Below are 18,529 nucleotides of genomic sequence, written 5' to 3'. Positions count from 1 at the left end.
TCCTATTTCTGACCTCCACCCACAATGCCTCGCTGCAAGATTCCTCCAGAGTGCCCTCCCTCAACACAGTTGTGATATGCTCCTTAACCAGTAATGCAACTATCTTTTTCTGGAAAAGGGTCTAGGCCCGAAACGTCAGCTTTCCTGTTTCTCTGATGTTGCTTGGCCTACTGTGTTCATCTGGCTCTACACCTTGTTATCTCATGCAACTATACCAACCCCTTTTGCTTCCTCCACTGTTCTGTCTAAAACATCAATATGCTTTAAGTTGCCAATCCTGTCCCTCTTTCAATCATGTCTCTGTGATTGCAATAACATCATGGCTGGACATGAGAATTTAGTTTTCAATTCTGTATATAAAGCATCTTTTTAAGCTTTTTGTATTTTTCATTGTGGATTGAAATGGAAAAAGGACTGATCTAAAATCCAAGGACTGCTGAAGAATTTTTGGACATTTTAAAAGCGAGTTACTTGACACTCATAGCCTTGGTTAAACAGTTGTTGGTTCAAGCAAGAGGGAGAGCTGGTTAGACCCAGGGAGCTGTACACAGGGATCTGGCAAGCAACAAGCAGATTAGATTGTGAAATGGCTATAACAAACTACTGATGAAAAAGGCCTTCTTCTGGCCAACAACTCTGTAACTGACTCCCAGGTAGTGTGAATCAAAACAGTAAGTGCTAGAGAAACTGCAGCTCTGGCAGCATCTGTACAGAGAATAACAGAGTTATCATTTTGTATCCAGTGGTTTTTCACTAGAACAGGAAATAGCTGAGAAGGGTGTTATTTATGCTGATGATAGGGTGGAGGAGTGGAGAAAACAAAGTATATGAAGAAGGGCCCGAAGTGTGAGAGAGACAGTCAGAAAAAGAAAGGCAAGCAAAGAGTTGGTGATGATAAGCCCGGACAGAGACAAATGCTAAGCATACGCTAGAGATAAACCTTATCTACCAGTAGATTTGAAAGAAATATTTAAACTCATGAGGGGTCTAGAAAGAATAGATAAGGTGAATTTGCACCTTATTACTGCCCTATTAGTCTATACTTGGCCACAGGTAGAATTTGGAAGGGGTCATCCACAGTCTTATGAAGTGGCACTTACTCAGCATTAATGTGTCCACTGATGTCAGTTTAGGTCCAGTCTGCTCTTGACCTCATTATTGCCTTGGTCAAAACATGAATAAATGGCTGAATTCAGGAGGTGAGGTATGAATGACTCTCCTTGATATCAAGCTACTGCACCATGCACGCCATCAGGGAACCCTTGTGAAGCCAAAGTCAATAAGAATCGAACGAAAAATCTCCAGTCAAACTTAGCACAATGGAAGAGGATTTGGTTCTTCAAGGCCAATAATCTCGTTCTCAGGATATTGAGACAGGTGTTCTTCAGAATACTTCCTAGGCCCAACCAGGTCAACGAGTCTTCCTTCAATATAGGGTCAGAACTGGAAATGTTAGCTGGTGATTACACAATGCTCAACAAAATTCATAATTGCTCAGATGTTGAAGCAATCTATATCCATTTGGAGCAAGACCTGGGAAAAATACAGGCTTAGGCTGACGAGTGGCAAGCACCATTCATGCTACACAAGCCGCTAGCAATAGTCTGCAGCAACAGAAGATCAAACCAAAATCCCTTGATCCTTAATGGCATCATCATTGAATCCCCTGTCATTATCCTGGGGTTGCCATCATCAAGAGACCTTCAGAGTCATACAGCATGGAAACAGATCTTCTGTCCAATAACTGGTCCAGCCATGTAAATATTGTGGCTACAAGAGCAGGTGAGAGGTCAGTCATACATCATTAAGTAAGTCAGCTTCAGACTCTGTAAAGGCCAATGGCCATCTACAAGATAAAAATCAGAATTTCAATGGGACATTTCCTACTTTTTTGGATAGGAAAGTGATGGCTTTGTGGCTTTACCACTAGCTTATTACCCCAGAGACCAAGGTAATATTGAGTATAGGAGCAAAGAGGTCCTTCTGCAGCTGTACAGGGCCCTGGTGAGACCGCACCTGGAGTATTGTGTGCAGTTTTGGTCTCCCAATTTGAGGAAGGACATTCTTGCTATTGAGGGAGTGCAGCGTAGGTTCATGAGGTCAATTCCCAGAATGGCGGGACTATCATATGTTGAAAGATTGGAGCGACTGGGCTTATATCCACCTGGGTTTAGAAGGATGAGAGGGGATCTGATTAAGACGTATAAGATTATTAAGGGATTGGACACTCTGGAGGCAGGAAGCATGTTTCCGCTGATGGGTTAGTCCAGAACCAAAGGACAGTTTAAAACTAAGGGGTAGGCCTTTTAGAACTGAGTTGAGGAAAAACTTCTTCTCCCAGAGAGTGGTGGATATATGGAATGCTCTGCCCCAGAAGGCAGTGGAGCGCATCTCTCCGGATACTTTCAAGAAAGAGATGGATAGAGCTCTTAAAGATAGTGGAATCAAGGGTTATGGGGATAAGGCAGGAACAGGATACTGATTGTGGATGATCAGCCATGATCATAATGAATGGTGGTGCTGGCTCGAAGGGCTGAATGGCCTATTCCAGACCTATTATCTATTGTCTAATATTCTGACAACCCATAACAGATGGTGGAATTTAAATTCAATAAAAATCTGCAATGAATAATCTAATGCTGACCAAGAAACCACTGCAATTGTCAAAAAAAACCTCTGAATCATTTGGGTTATTTAGGGAAGGAAACTACCATCCTTACCTGATCTGGCCTATAAGCAATGTGGTTGACTCTTGACTGCATCTGGGCAATTAGGGATGGGTAATAAATACTGGCTCATCAAAGCCCACATCCCATGAACAAATAAAATAAAAAGCTTTAACAACACTCCTGAAGTACGTAATCATCCAGGACAAAGCTGCCCAGTTGATTACCATATCCACAACCAACAGTCACTTGCTGGTCTACCAGTGCAAAGTGGCAACAGAGTTTATTGTCTACAGGATGCACCTCAGCAACTCATGAAATGTTTCTTTGACGTAATCACCTGAACCCTCGATCTCAAGCAAATGGAAAGACAGGGACAAATGATGCTTGGGAACACCATGTAAATTCCCCTCACAGACCATGGAAGGAGATGACTGTACTGTGCCTCACACAAATAAAAATAGCATGCAATTGAGAATGCACCAGCTTAGTATGCACTAAGTGAATCCAAATGAGGGTTGGACATTCATTCACAACTGCATAGAGAAGTGCAAACGATGAGCACGAAGGGAAAGTGTGTGTTTCTCTGGTGAATTCAACAAGTTGAGAATTCAAATAGATTTTTGCTTCTTCCAGAAACTTTCAAGCTGATTTTTGTGTTTTAGTAATCAGCGGTAGCAGTGCCCAAGAGACATGGTGAGCATACATTGACCAATTATGACGAGCTCACAACAATGAATACAAGATTATGCACAAAAGCAGGGAAGGTATGTAGAACCTGTATCAAGTCTGTGTTAGACCACAACTAGAGTACTGCATCAATTCTGGTCACCACATGAGGAAAGGTGTCATGGTAGTTGGCAAGGACAAGAGGGATTTACCAGAATGAATCAAGTAACGAGGGAGATTTATAGTTCATTTACAAAGTTCAATACAAGAAAATAAGTTGTTCTCTTTAAAGAAAAGGAGATTGAGGGGAGATTATATCGTAAGAAGCTTAGATAAGGTTGGCCTAGCTGTTCTCATCAGTTGATTGAGCAAGGACCAAATCTAAAGACGCAGGCACGAGATGCAAGGGATATATGAAAAAGAACTGCTTTACACAGCAAGTGGTAATAATTTGAAACTTGTTGTCCAAGAGGCTGGTGGATTCAGGGTCAATGAGAAATATTGAAAGGAAATTTGATGCGCATTTGAGGGAAGTAAATTTGCATACCTACAGGGATGGAGTGGGTGAATGAAGCTGATTTGACTACATGGAGATGCAATGAGCCAAAATAGCCTCCTTCTTTACTGGCTGCACAAGAAACTAGCATTGTACATGTGAAAACAGGAGAGAGATTGTGGGTGGTGTTCATAGAAACATAATGCAGAATAAGGTCACAATCCTTTGAGCTTGCTCCACCACTCATTCTATCCCATTCATGGTCTCTTTTGGAAGATGGACTTCACACAGTTCTCTGACATATGGTCCATATCATTAGTGATTATGGCTCCAAAGGCACTGTCATGATAGTGATAAATCAGGTAGTCATATAAACTGGACTCAGCAGAAGTTTTTTCTCCCAAGTGAGGCTGGCCGGACTGCTTAAAATTTATATTGCTTAGTTTTCATTCTTTTAAAATGAATATATGACAAGAATAATTTTCAGAGAAGGTACTGAAAATCATTTTTAAAAAATTGAAGGAAGTGGAAAAAGTATTTAGAATGTCAGAAAATGTCTATCCAAGAATGCAGATCACTATTTTCTCTTATGAATAGGAAAGGAAGAGAATAAAAGCTGCGAATTGATATTAATTATAGGCTGCATTAAACTCAGGTAAAAGGATCAGTAGATATATGTGCACAATTATTTTACTCATAATTCAAGATGACGTCCATTGGTGCTGAGACTATTAAATATTGTGACATTTATGCAGTTGTAAAAAAATGTGTTCTGGATATTAATGAATGGTATCAGTTGCTGCAGAAGGAAAGTACCCTTAAAAAAGAGTCGGATATAGCAGTGTGCCAGAGTACTGTAGTACCATAATGTACAGCAAACTTTACTCAGATAGGTCGGTTGCTTGTATTCACTGTGGAAAACTTGCTTTCGAAACATCATACAAATTCAGTCAAGAATATAACTGGGAGAAATATTTTACACTTTAAGAAAGAAAATAATGCTTTAAATTAGATAAACCAGATGAATGTTTAAAAAAGGATGATTGCACCAACCATCTGGCCAAAATCTCACCTACAAAAACGTATTTGTTATGATACCTGCTGATGTTATCCCTGGACAAGCCCTGGACAAGAGTCTGGCTTGATAGATCATAATATTATCTACTTTAGCCGTAACAAAACGGTCTCTCACTGGAACAGCGAGCATGCAATTTTGCTGTAACAGAACACAGGCTTATAACTAAAGAAACGATAAAAGAGAATGATCCAAACTATCTACTTAAAATACAAATTCAGCTGTTTTAATCACACAGTAAATGTATAATTGCATTAATCCCAAAACACTCCTTTATATATACTGAAAAGAAAAAAAAACATCTTTTGCACAGCACCCAAAGCACTCTGATATAGCTCTCAAAACACCACTCCTCATCTAATACTCACACCAACATCCTTGTATCTGATACCGGTGTTAAGTTTAGTCACTTGGTACTTCAATTATTAATTGGAACTGTGATAGCTTCTTCCTAGAGCTATCATACACCTGAGTTTCAATGCACTTATCTTAAATAACCACATGTGAGTTTTCATCCCAACATTTTTGGTCTAAGACTAACAGTAACTTCTCACTCCGGGGTAATCTTTATCATCTAATTCACTAAATGTATCACTCTCTTCTGATATAACCGTCCTGTTCCAAGATCTTCCCAGGACTAACTACTACCCAAAATTAAAAGTGAAACCAAGAATTTCTTTTGCTTGACCAAGGAAGCTTTTCCCCAACTAAAACAAAACTAACAAACTTTTGAGGTCCCAATATGTACTATGCTAGGTTGCAAATAATCTAAAATAAACACAAGTTCATTAGTGCACAAACCCATTTACTCCACAATCAGGCTTCACAAACTACTTTCAAAAAGAAAGTTACAGAAAGTTGTTAGTTACAGAAGTTCTTACAAGTTAACTGTTAATCTCAGACACACAGAAAAACCAGTTCCTAACTCAAAAAACCAAACCCAAACGCGTTTCAAATGTCAATACAACAAAGACACATAAATCCAACAGTTTGCATCCTACATGGCTGTTGGACACTTGCATCTTGCATTTGTGGCAGCAGTTATCTAAACTAACGGCCAGATTCTTGTGGTGGAGGCAAGAAGATTGAGTAGGAAGACTTTGAGACTCAGCAGATCCAACTTTCTGAAAAGGTCCTTGTAGGGAGGCAAAACAAGATGCCATCAAGTCTGAAAAATCTGGAGGCAGAACTGAGGCAGCAATGTATAAGGGTGGTGGCAAGGCTGGAAGACTAAAACACATGTTTCATTTACTGGGACACTGGCCCAGTTATAACAAAGTCTAATGACTCATGCTTACACAGTTAAGCCCCAATGCCACACAGCCATTGCAATCTATGGCACAAAAAAAGGATCTTCAGCCTACCATGTCCGCGCCAGTCAAAAGCAACGACCTAACTATTCTAATCCCATTTTCCAGCACTTTGCCCTTGGCACTCAAGTGTTATGAAGGTTTCTGCCTCTACCACTTTTACGACAATGAGGTCCAAATTCCTATTACCCTCTGGGTCAAAAAGATTTTCCTCACATCTCCTATAAACCTTGTGCCACTTACCTTCCCTCCGTCAAGGGGAAAAGCTTCTTTTTATCCATCCTATGTCCTTCATAATTTTACACATCTCAATCATGTCCCCTCTCAATCTCTCTGCTCTAAGAAAAACAGCCCAAGATTGTCCAATATCTCATCCTAACTGAAGTGACCCTAGAAGTAGTAGATGCATTGGCGACCATCTTCCAAAATTCTTTAGATTCTGAAGTAGTTCCTACAGAATGGAGGGTAACTAATGAAGCCCCACCATTTAAGAAGGGAGGTAGAGATAAAACTGCAATTAATGCCAAATTAGTCTAACATCGTTAATGGGGAAAATATTACTGCCCATTTTCAAGGATTTTATGCAGAATGCTTAAGAAAAATGTAGTAGAATCAGATAGCACGATTTACAAAAAGGAAATTATCCTCAACAAATCTACTGGAATCCTTTTCGGATGTAACTAGTAGAATCAATTGAGGGAAGCCAGTGGATGTGGCTTATTTGGAGAAAGGCTTTCAACGAAGTCCCAGACAAGAGATTAAAGTGTAAAATTATAGCACATGGGGTTAGGTGGAGAGTATTGATATAGATAGAAACATGGCTAGCAAACAGGAAGCAAAAAGAGTAGGACTAAATGGGTCTTTTTCTGAAATGACAGGCAGTAATTAGTAGGATACTACTGAACCCCAGCTATTAACAACGTACATTAATGATTTGGATGAGGGAGATAAATGTAACATGTCAAAATTTGCAGATGACACAAATTTAGGTGGAAGGGAGAACTATGAGGGGGACGCATTCATGCTTCAGTGTGATTTGAACAGGTTGAGTGATTGGGCAAGTGCATGGCAGATTTGGTATAATGTGGATAAATGCAAAGTTATTCACTTTGGTAACAAAAACAGGAAGGTAGATTAATATTTGAATATTTGTAAATTAAAAGACAGGAATGTTCAGTAAGACCTGGGTGTCCTTGTACACCAGTCACCGAAAGTAAGCCTGCAGATGCAGCAGGCTGTAAAACTGGCAAACTGTATGTTAGCCCTATAACAGAAGGATTCGTGTATAGGATTAAGGGTATCTTGCTGCAATTATTCAGGAAATTAGCGAGGCCGCATCTGGAATACTGTGTGCAGTTTTGGTCTCTTTATTTGAGCAAGGACATTCTTGCTACAGAGGGAGTGCAATAAACGTTTACCTGACTGATTCCCGGGAAGGCAGGACTGTCATAGGAGGAGAGATTGAGTCAGTTAACATTGTATTTACTGGAGTTTCGAAGAATGAGAGAGGATCTTTTACAGACCTATAAAATTCTAACGGGACTAGACAGGCTAGGTGCAGGAAGGATATTCCCAATGGTGGGGTGGACCAGAAGCAGGAGTCATTGTTTAAGTATAAGGGGTAAATCTTTACAGGCTGAGTGGAGGAGAGATTACTTCACCCAGAATGGTTAGCCTGTAGAATTCACTGCCACTGAAAGTGATTGAGGCCCAAACATTTTGAAATTGCACAAAGGAGGTAGATTTGGCTCTAACGGCAGAAGGAATCAAGGGAGCAGGATTAGGGGTTGTGAGCTAAACATCAACTATGAGCAGTATCAAAGAATCAAATCGCCTACTCCTGCAACTATCTTTTGTGTATTGTTGGGATTAGGGCTATGGTCACAATTATTTGCTATATATATTAATGACTTTGAATACAGAAGTGAATGTGCTATTGCCAAGTTTGTGGATGACAGAAAAACAGGTGGGAAGGCAAGTAGTGAGGCTGACACACAGCAGTCTACAGAAGGACAGGTTAAGCAAGTGGGAAAGAAAACTCGGCAGATGGAACAATGTAGGAAAATAGAAGATTGTGCACTTTGGCGAGAAGAATGGGAGAAATGATTTTTTTTTAAATGGGGAAAGATTGCAGAAAGCTGCTGCGCATTGGAATTTAGCACTCCTAGTGCATAAGACTACCATTCAAATTTTAGCAGGTAATCAGCAAGGCACATGGAACATTGGCCTATATTTCAAAGAGAATGGAAGTTAAAAAAATAGGAGCTCTTGCTAAAACTATATAAGGGACTTGACAAACCACAGCTGGAATAGTGTAAACAGTTTTGGTCCCCTTATCTAAGGGAAGATATTCTGGCATTGCAGGTTGTTCAGAATGCTCACTGATCCTGATTATACAAAAATTTTCTTTCAGGATAGGTTGAATAGGTTTGGCTTGTACTCATTTAGGAGAATGAGAGAAGACCTTATTGAAACATACAAGATTCTTAAAGGGCTTCACAGTGTAGACACATCTTCTGGGAGTGTCTAAGACTAGAGGCCTTGAGTCACTCAGCTGAAACAGAGAGGAGAAGAAATTTTTCTGAGGTAAATTGGTGGAATTCTTCACCACAGTGGACTGACAAGGCACAGACAGACAGATTTCTAGACATTAACAGACTCCAGGGTTATGGGGATAAGTCAGAAAGGTGGAATAAAGATCAGCCATGACCTATGTGAGTGGTGGATGGGACTCAAAGAACCGCATGGCTTACTTCTGCTGTTATATCCTTAAAGGTGAGTTTCAGATCCTGACATTCTTATGAGTGAAAAGAAATTCTCCTCAATACCACTCTATTCCTCCTGCCAATTACTTTAAGTCTATAACACCTTGTTATGAGTCCAGTAAGAGAGGCAAATACTCTTTTCAGAACCCTGAATTTTAGTCACCTCAATTAAATCTCCAAATAGTCTCCTGTAGTTCATAGAAAACAAACCCAACTGATCCAATTTTCATAACATTGAAAATCCTGAATTCCTAGCAAAAGTCACATAACTCTGTCTACTCTCTCTATTACAGTGACACCTTTCCTATAATGTGGTGATAAGAATGGTGTGCAATGTTCCACCTATGGTCTATAGTATGTTATACAGTGCTAGCATATGATCCTGCTCTTCTATTCCAGGTCATAGCTAATAAAGGTGAATATCTCATATGCCTTCTTAACCACTTTTAACACATGCCTCACTAGACTCATTCAGTCCAAGTTCATAAAAACATATGAAACGGGAGCAGCAGTGGGTCATCTGACCTTCAAGCCTGCCTCGTCATTCAATAAGATCATGTCTCATCTTTTTATGGACTCAGCTCCACACAGCCCATTCACCATAACCCTTAATTCCTTCATTGTTTAAAAATCCATCTTTGTTTTTAAAACATTTAATGAGGTAGCCTCAACCGCTTCACTGGGCAGGGAATTCCACAGATTCATAAGTCTTTGGGTGAAGAAGGTCCTCCTCAACTCAGTCCTAAATCTGCTCCCCTTTATTTTACGGCTATGCCCCCTTGTACTGGCTTCACCAACTCGTGGAAACAACCTCCCTGTTTCTATCTTATCTATTCCCTTCATAATTTTATATGTTTCTACAAGATTCCCCCTCATTTTTCTAAATTCCAATGAGTATAGACCCAGTCTGTTTAATCTCTCCTCATAAGCAAACCCTCTCAATTCCAGAAATTAGAACTTATTAAACCTGCTCTGCACCCCCATCTAGTGCCAGTACATCGTTTCTCAAGAAAGAAGATCAAAACCATACAGGATTAACCAGGCGTGGCCTCACCAGCAGCCTTTTCAGCTGCAGCATAAGTTCCCTGTTTTTAAACTCCATCCCTCCAGCAATGAAGGGCAATATTCTATTTGCCGTCTTAATTACCTGCTGCACCTGCAAGGCAAATTTTTTGTGATTCATGCACAAGGACACCCAGGCCCCTCTACACAGCAGCATGCTGCAATTTTTCACCATTTAAATAAAAGTTAATTTTGCTGTTATTCCTACCAAAGTGGATGAATTCACATTTACCAACGAAGTACTCCATCTGCCAGATCCTTGCCCACAAATTTAGCCTGTCTATATCCCTCTGCAGACTTTCAGTGTCCTCTGCACACATTGCTCTCTTACTTATTTTAGTGTCCTACCCTGCGACCCATTACCTATCCCAGTATACAAAAGGTTGTGGAGCTCTTGTGTCACAATGATAGCGCCCTGATCTCTGGGGCAGAGGGTCCTGATTCATATCAAACCTGACTCACAAATAGTTGGTAGTATAGAACCTGAGTATTGCTGAAAAAAAAGGTACAATTTGTTGAAGTTTTACCACCTTTCAGGACATTTTGGAAGAATCAATTCATGGGGAAAAGCCATTTATAGTACAGAAGAGGAGAATGGTGATTTGTTGACAAGTGGACACTGACTGGTAGAGGCATTGCCATGGAGACAGGACTAAATGTTAATTGGTTTATTCTCCATAGCAATACCTCTATCAAACAGCATTCATTTGCTAACTAATTAGCAATCTCCTCTCCTGCACTATAAATGTTGGTTCTTCTCTTCAACTGGTATTCTTGTGAATTATCCTGATGCATGCAAGACGAAAAAATAGAAAATTGGAAACAGTAAGAACCCATTTGGTTATTCTGAATGGCAGGACTGCTCCACCATTCGATATGATCATGTCTGATCATCCAATGTTGTACCTGTTCCTGCTTTCTCATCCATACCCTTTGATCCCTTTAGCCCTAAGAACCATAATCGAACTCCTTGAAAATATTCAATGTTTTGACTTCAACCATTCTGTTGCAGAGAATTCCACGAGCTCTTCGCTCTCTGGGTGAAAAGATTTCTCATCTCAGTCCTAAATGATCCACCCATATCCTTATATTGTGGTCCCGGCTCTGGACTCACCAGTCATCTGGAGCATCCTTCCGGCGTTTACTATCCAGTCCTTACAAAATTTTACAGGTTGCTAGGAGATTTCCCATTCATTCTTCTAAGCTTCTGTGAATATTGTCCTGGCCAACCCAGTCTTCCCTTCATATGTTAGTCCTGCCATCCCAGGAGTCAATCTGGCAAAGCATTGTTGCATCCCCTTCACAGCAAGAACATGCTTCCTCAGATAAGGCCAAAGCTGCACATAACACTCCAGGTACAGTCTCATCAATTCCCTGTACAACTGCAGTAAGATATCTTCACTCGTGCACTTGAACACTCTCACTATGAAAACTAACATACGACTTGTCGTCTGTACTGTCTGCTGTGCTTACTTATCAATTGGTATACAGGGGCACTCAGGTATCATTGCAACTCTCTCTTTTCTAATCTATCACTATTCACATAATAATCTGAATTCCTATTTTTGTTACCAAAGTGAATAACCTCACATCTATCCACATTATACTTAACCTGTCCATGTGTTTGTCCACTCACTGTATCCAAATCACAATGAAATACCTCTGCACCAAACTCACACAACACCCTCCCACCAAGTTTTGTGTCTTCTGTAAACATGGAGAAGTTGCATCTAGTCCCTCATCTAAAAATGTCAAAAAGCTGAAGCGTGACCTAATAGACACTTAGAAGATCAAGAAGGGCATGGATAGGGTGAATAGCCATGGTATTTATCCCAGCAGAGGGAGTCCAAAACTAGAGGGCACAGATTAAACGTGAGAGGGAAAAGATTTAAAAAGGGACCCGAGGGGCAACTTTTCTACGCAGAGGGTGGTGCATGTATAGGACAAGCTGCCAGAGGAAATGGTGGAGTTGGGTACAATTACGGCATTTAAAAGGCATGTGGGATGCCAGATGCTGGCAAATTGGACCAGATCAGTTTAGGATATCTGGTTAGCGTGTACAAATTGGACCGAAGAATCTGTTTCTGTGCTGTATAACTCTATGTGCTGGTAAGGTGAATTGGCCATGTTAAAAATTGCCCTGTAGTGTCCAGGAATGTGCAGGTTAGGCAAAATTGGCCATGGTTTTTAAAAAATCCCAAGCATGGTTATGAGGATGGGTGGGGTGGGGGTGGTGCTTGGGGGATGGGGTCTGGGTGGGATGCTCTTTGTAAAGTCCATGCAGACTCAATAGGCCAAACAGCCCTTTACTGCACTGTCGGGATCCTTTTTTTTTAATGATTCTATAAATCATTCCTACATAATGAAAAGCTGGGGTAAAAGCACTGATCTCTGCAGAAACACCAGTTGCTGGATGCCACTCAGAAAAAGACCTACTCAATACTTATATTTCTGTTTCCCAACTGCCATCAATTCTCTATTCATGCCAGTACAATGTCTCCAATCCCATACACTTTAATTTTACATGCTAATCTCTTAAATGGGATTTTATCAAAAGCCTTCTGAAAGTTCAAGACAACTATTTCCACTGGCTTCCCTTTCATCAACCATAATCAACTGGGGACAGAGGCTCAGATCCCGACACAGCAGGTGGCAAAATTTCAATTCAACAAAATTTAGAATTAACAGCTAATAAAATGCTGATACATAGTCACCATTGATTGTCACAGGTTTACTAACATCCTTTAGGGGCATTAGATAATGCCCCTGGCTGGACCAGCACTTTTTGCCCATCCCTAACTGCCCCTGAACTGAATGGCTTGTTACCACTGGAACACACCTGAGCAAAAAAGTCCCAGCACCACAGCCTGCAACAACCATTCATTCTGTCAGGTCCTTCCTACTATTGTAATGTGCTCCTGAGATGCTGCTGGGCCTGCTGTGTTCATCCAGCCTCACATTTTATTATCTTGGATTCTCCAGCATCTGCAGTTCCCATTATCACCTTACTACTATTGATTGTCTTTATGCAAATTACATCTAGGTACTATCTCTCAGATTTTAACACTTCTCATCAAACCGTGCTTTCCTAATGCTCCTGCAAAAGATACTTCAGCTGGGTCCCTCATCTGTGCGCCTTTCTCTGTCCAAGTTTTTTTTTCACCCTCTGTACTGTACGTCCTTGCTTATTATGATCTGCCTCTACTGCTCTCAAATAAAACTTTTCACCATACTTAGGTATATGTAACAATAAACAAAATCAATCATAGGCAACCTCACTGCTGGACTACAATCCAAGAGTACTATATAAGATGCAGATGGTAAACAGCAGAAGAACTGAGCTGTTATAGCTCACTACCGCTTGAATATGTTTACTTTCTCACTTACACCTACACAAGCAGGAACCTGAATCCAGAGTTACAACATGATCCAAGGAGATGAGGAGACTGACAGATGATCTAATTAATTGGTTTAAGTAGTTCTCACTTGATGTAGCTGTGATACACAGCAGCCTATGCCTCCTGCTGCTCTCCATCTGTCAGTATTCCCATGTAGTCTGTATTTCCATGAATTTTCTACTCAATGTAAACCTGTTTATTCCTCTCACCACTGTAGTAGGAGTAAGAAAAAATGTGAGGAGGCATGAGGTTTTCTTCATTCCCTGCTGCCACAAGCTTTGCATGTGTGTTTTAACTGGGATTTGCAGGATCAGTCTTCTGTTTCGTAGCGGCGATTTGTTCATGTTCCTGGTGATTTCTGCAGGGAAGTAATTGGGAAATCTTATCTAATTTTTCTTTCTGTGTCAAAGAGGTGCTGCAATGGTACAATCAAACCAAATGGTGGTCAATCAAACTCAGCACAGCCAGAGACTGAACTTTTGTTTTTTTTATTTGTTCATGCAATGTGGGTGTCTCACTGGTTGGGACAGCATTTATTGTTCCCTGAACTGAACAATTTGTTAGATCATTGCAGAGGGCAGTTAAGAATGAACCATATTGCTGTAGGTCTGGAGTCACAGATCAGGTGAAGGACACCAGATTTCTTTCCCTAAATGGCTTTAGTGACATGTTCACCATTTGGAGAACTTTGAATTCAGATTTTATTAAATTCAAATTTCACCATCTGAAATGGTGGGATTTGAACTTTTGTCCACAGAACATTCTAGTAATGTTCTGGATTACTAGTCCAGTGACGTTAACACTATGCCATCGCTTCCCCTCCTTTTGTGTAGGTTAGATGGGCTTCAGATTAGTATGACAGGTCGGCATAACATCGAGGGCCGAAGGGCCTGTACTGTGCTGTAGTGTTCTATGTTCTATGTTTTTTACTGTCCTGTGTTCTGAGTTACTCACCATTGATCAGCTGATTAGAATCTGCAGGTTTTGCTGCAATTAACCAAAATTCTAAGCTACAAATACTAAATCACTGGCTTAAAAAAAATGTTCAATTCTGTGCTCCCCAACCCATAATTTTTCACCATTCAAATAAATGGAAGTACAGGATCAGAATTTCAAGCCCAAGAAAGCCTGCATATATATGGCAACAAAACATTCTAACTTGATTCACAGGACTGTAATTATACAAATATTGGTTGAAGAACCAACAGAGGAAGTGTTAGGACAAGTAACTAAAATCTTCAAAGTGTTAGATTTTAGACAGTGTCTTAAAGCAGTTGAGTCAGAGCAGGTTAGGAAGAAAATTCTACAACTTAACGCAAATGTACGTGGCGACACAACCACTACAAACACAAGCGAAAAACTTTAAAACAGTTTAACTGAACGTGCATGTGTTGAACTAGGCTTAATTCAATTCAAGAGCTCCCCAGTGGGCAAATCAGATACTCAAATCACGCAAATTGACATAATCCAATTTTATGTGCTTGATTTGTGTGATCTGGTCAGAGCAGTACAAAGAATGTTGCGGACATTATACAAAGGAGAGGAGTTCAGTGTTTAAGTCAGCCATGGGTTTCTGCTCCTGTTTGCTTTTTGGAGAATCCATAAAGGAACTTCTTTATGGAACTGAGCTGGTAGGATTAGAATTGCCTGGAATGTTTTCACTATCAAACAACAGAACAATATTCAGTACTGTGCAACAGTGCAAACATAGACTTTGTGTTCATATGTCTGGAGCAAAAGATACAGTAAAAGAAAGGTAAATATGATGCACAGAAGAAAAACATGAAAGTACATGGCAGTGGCATGCTGCATGTGTAGAATGGCTGAGGTACAGTCTGGTGTGCAAACTTTTCTGGACATACTGGTATTGGTTTAGTGCCAGACTGAAGAGAATCTGGTACTGCATACAGCAGCACCTCAGTGAGCAACAGCAAGAGAGATCATCACATTAAATTAACAGACCAGGCAGAAAAGATCTGCCATCTGCTCCATGCTGCCAATTTCAGACACACCTGACTTGCCTGGTTAGTGGCCAGGTGCTACTGAAGTCAATGTCCAAGGTTTAGCAGAACTACTGGGAAATGACAGGGTTTATACAAGACCTGATCTGGCAGAATGAGAGTGGTAAGACTGCTCAGCTCCTCTCACTGTGACTATGAAGCTCCTGTGGTTTCCTCACTTCAACATCATAGCATTATGACATGGGCCATATTTCAAGGCAGCCAGCAGCATATGTATGAGTAACAAATAAGGCTATGAAAAAAATCTGCAAGGTCAGCATGCAAACACAAGTCATAAGGTTCTGCATGTTGTATGTAGCAGCTTGAGGACAACACTTGTTTTGTCATCAAATTTTATCTTTTGGAGAACTTTTCCTGAGAATTTCCTCCCCCGCTTTTCTTGAACTGATAGCTAAAATTCTTGGATAGATCCATTTCTGAAGTAGGGTCCTGACCCAAAACATCAACTCTGATGCTGCCTGGCCTGCTGTGTTCCTCCAACTCCACACTGTTCTATCTCTGACTACAGCATCTGCAGTCCCCACTATCTCTACCATAAATCATCACTGTATCTACTGCACACCATAGATTCTGACGTCAGAAAGGACTGTCAATTTCCTGGCTTTGAGCATCAAGAAACTTACATACATCAGTTACGTACATACACACATTACTGTGGCAATGCACCATCCAGGCAGAAGGTGATCCATCCTTTCGTGGGGTGATTAGAACAAGGGGCTTATTTTTAAGATTAGCCAGCCCGTTCAGATTGAGGACAGCAAGTACTTTACACAAAGGGTACTGGAAATATGGAATAAACAAGAACAGAAATTGCTGGAGAAACTCAGCAGGAGTAGCAGTATTTGCAGACAGAAAGCATTAATATTTCAAGACATGTGACCCTTGCTCAGAAAGTTCTGAAGGATCACAGGACTAGAAGCCTAACTCTGTTTTATCTCCACAAATGCTGACAGACCTACTGTGTTTCTCCAGAAATGTCTGTTTTTGTTTGTTTCAGCTGTCCAGAATCCACAGTTCTTTCTTTTATTTAAGTGGAAATCTGGAACACTCATCCTCAATAAGCTGTTGAGACTAAAAATGTCAAAATTGAAATTGTGAAATTCTTCATAAGTAATGGTAATAGGGGTTACCAAAGCAGTTGGATGAAATTCAGATATTGCCATAATCTAATTGACTAAGTGAACAGCTCAGTGATATGAATGGTCTTCTTCTGACAGTGAATGTTTTGTTCTAAAATTCCTTCATATGATGTGGGCATCACTAATAAGGTCAGCATTTGATGCCCATCCAAAATTACCCTTGAGGTGGTAACAGTGAGCCAACTTAAATTATTGCAAATGATGTGGTGAAGATATTCCAACCAATCTAGCTAATTTTACAGTGCAACTGAATCACTTCTAATCCGTTTCAGAAGATAGTTAAGAATGAGTGATATTGCTCTGCATCTAGAATTACATACAAGTCACATGTGAAAAGTATAGCAGTGTTCTCAACATGAAGTGAGTCAGTTGGACATCCTTTTTTTTAAATAAAAGCAAATTTGTAACATTATAGTTGCCATTACGAGCATTAGCTTTTATTTCAGATTACAACAATGCATTGCAATAGCATCAAGTAAAACAGAAAAAGACTATGTGAATTGGAACACTAAACATTAGAATGGGATTTTAGAGCTGCTAGTTCTGACAGCAGATAGAGTTACATCTAAAGATGCAAAGCACAGTGCTTGTTATATATTAATGCCCACAACAATAACCCCAACTGAGCGTTTTATAATGTTGGACATTTAATTAATCAGATAATTTGTTAACCAGCAGCCCATCAGCAAATACTTATTAATAAGATACAAGGAAGATATTCTACAATAGTTAATGGTGAAGACATTTAAATGCAATCACATTTGGAGCTGATACTGCATTTGTGCAACCCCACTGAGAGACTACCGTTGCATCTCCCATCTGCAAACCTATAGCAGATGTGAATTTTGTTTGCTTTGCTAGCACAGATAGCAAAGATTTCCTAATGTGGGTTAATGCACAATGACCTGGAAGTCCTCATCTACTGCGTGGTGAATCAGTAAGTCATGGTGATTGAGCTGCCAGCAAAGTTAGAATAAATAAAATAAGCTAGCAGTTTGCACTCCCATTAGCAACATAAAATCTGTGCTTATGTGTGGCTGTACCTAAGTAAGCATCAAAGAGCGTGGCAACCCAGAACACATTGACTCAAACATTCCTATCACTATATCTCCCATCAGTATCACCTGGGAACTATGTAATATGAAGCAGAGAATTTATTTTACCAAGTTTCACAGACGACTATTGCCAGTAAAGTTTAGACAACTTGATCAAAAAAGGCTTATCATTTAACATCATTCTCTGCTACCTATTTAAGAGTCACTGGGTACAAAATAGAGTATAATGGACTTCTGCAGAGATATGCTTTAAAAGTGTCTACAGAAGTGGTGGCTTCTAGTAATCTTGAAACATTTATTAATCATACTAAATCAAGCTAAGTGACCAGGTGAGCATTGTAAGGTGAATTAATAGCATCTCATCTAATTAAGCAAATAGATGGATGACAAATTGATGTTAAAGTAGATATCTAAATATACATTGGAATATGTGAATGTACATGGAAGTATGAAGTATGAATGCATCTGCTACACAAGTGATGAACTGAAAACTTTCAATGATTAGACAATGATCATTTCTAACTCTGCTTCATTAACAGTGGAGCGTGACTTCTGACCATTCAGCTATATCAATCTACACTTATATTTACATATAAATATTTATTAATCAGGTGAAACCACAGCTGTATGCCACTGAAAGGAGAATGGTACATTGGACAGAGATCGCAGATAAACAATGATGATTCTTTGATTCAGTGCTTTAAAGACAGAAGACTCAAAGGAACCACATTTCACTAGAGAAAGGACACTGTTCATGACTTAAATCTAGAAGGCTTGGAATTATGTAAAAGCAAAGAAGTTATTTGAGGTAATGTTCACTAATTACACGATTGAAGTGCACCTGCAATATGCTGCAGCGATACACAAAAACCA

At 39.9% G+C, this 18,529-nt stretch overlaps 1 protein-coding gene across 3 annotated transcripts in view; it reads right to left on the bottom strand.

The window, feature by feature from the left end:
* Nucleotides 1–18,529, bottom strand: part of cacna2d2a (calcium channel, voltage-dependent, alpha 2/delta subunit 2a) — an 815,854-nt gene that overhangs the window by 710,769 nt on the left and 86,556 nt on the right. The window lies entirely within an intron of this gene.

The sequence above is a fragment of the Stegostoma tigrinum genome, chromosome 11 (genome assembly GCF_030684315.1).
Source record: "Stegostoma tigrinum isolate sSteTig4 chromosome 11, sSteTig4.hap1, whole genome shotgun sequence".
NCBI classification, from domain to species: domain Eukaryota; kingdom Metazoa; phylum Chordata; class Chondrichthyes; order Orectolobiformes; family Stegostomatidae; genus Stegostoma; species Stegostoma tigrinum.
Note: the sequence above shows the minus strand (reverse complement) of the source record. Positions and strands in the feature narration are given on the sequence as shown.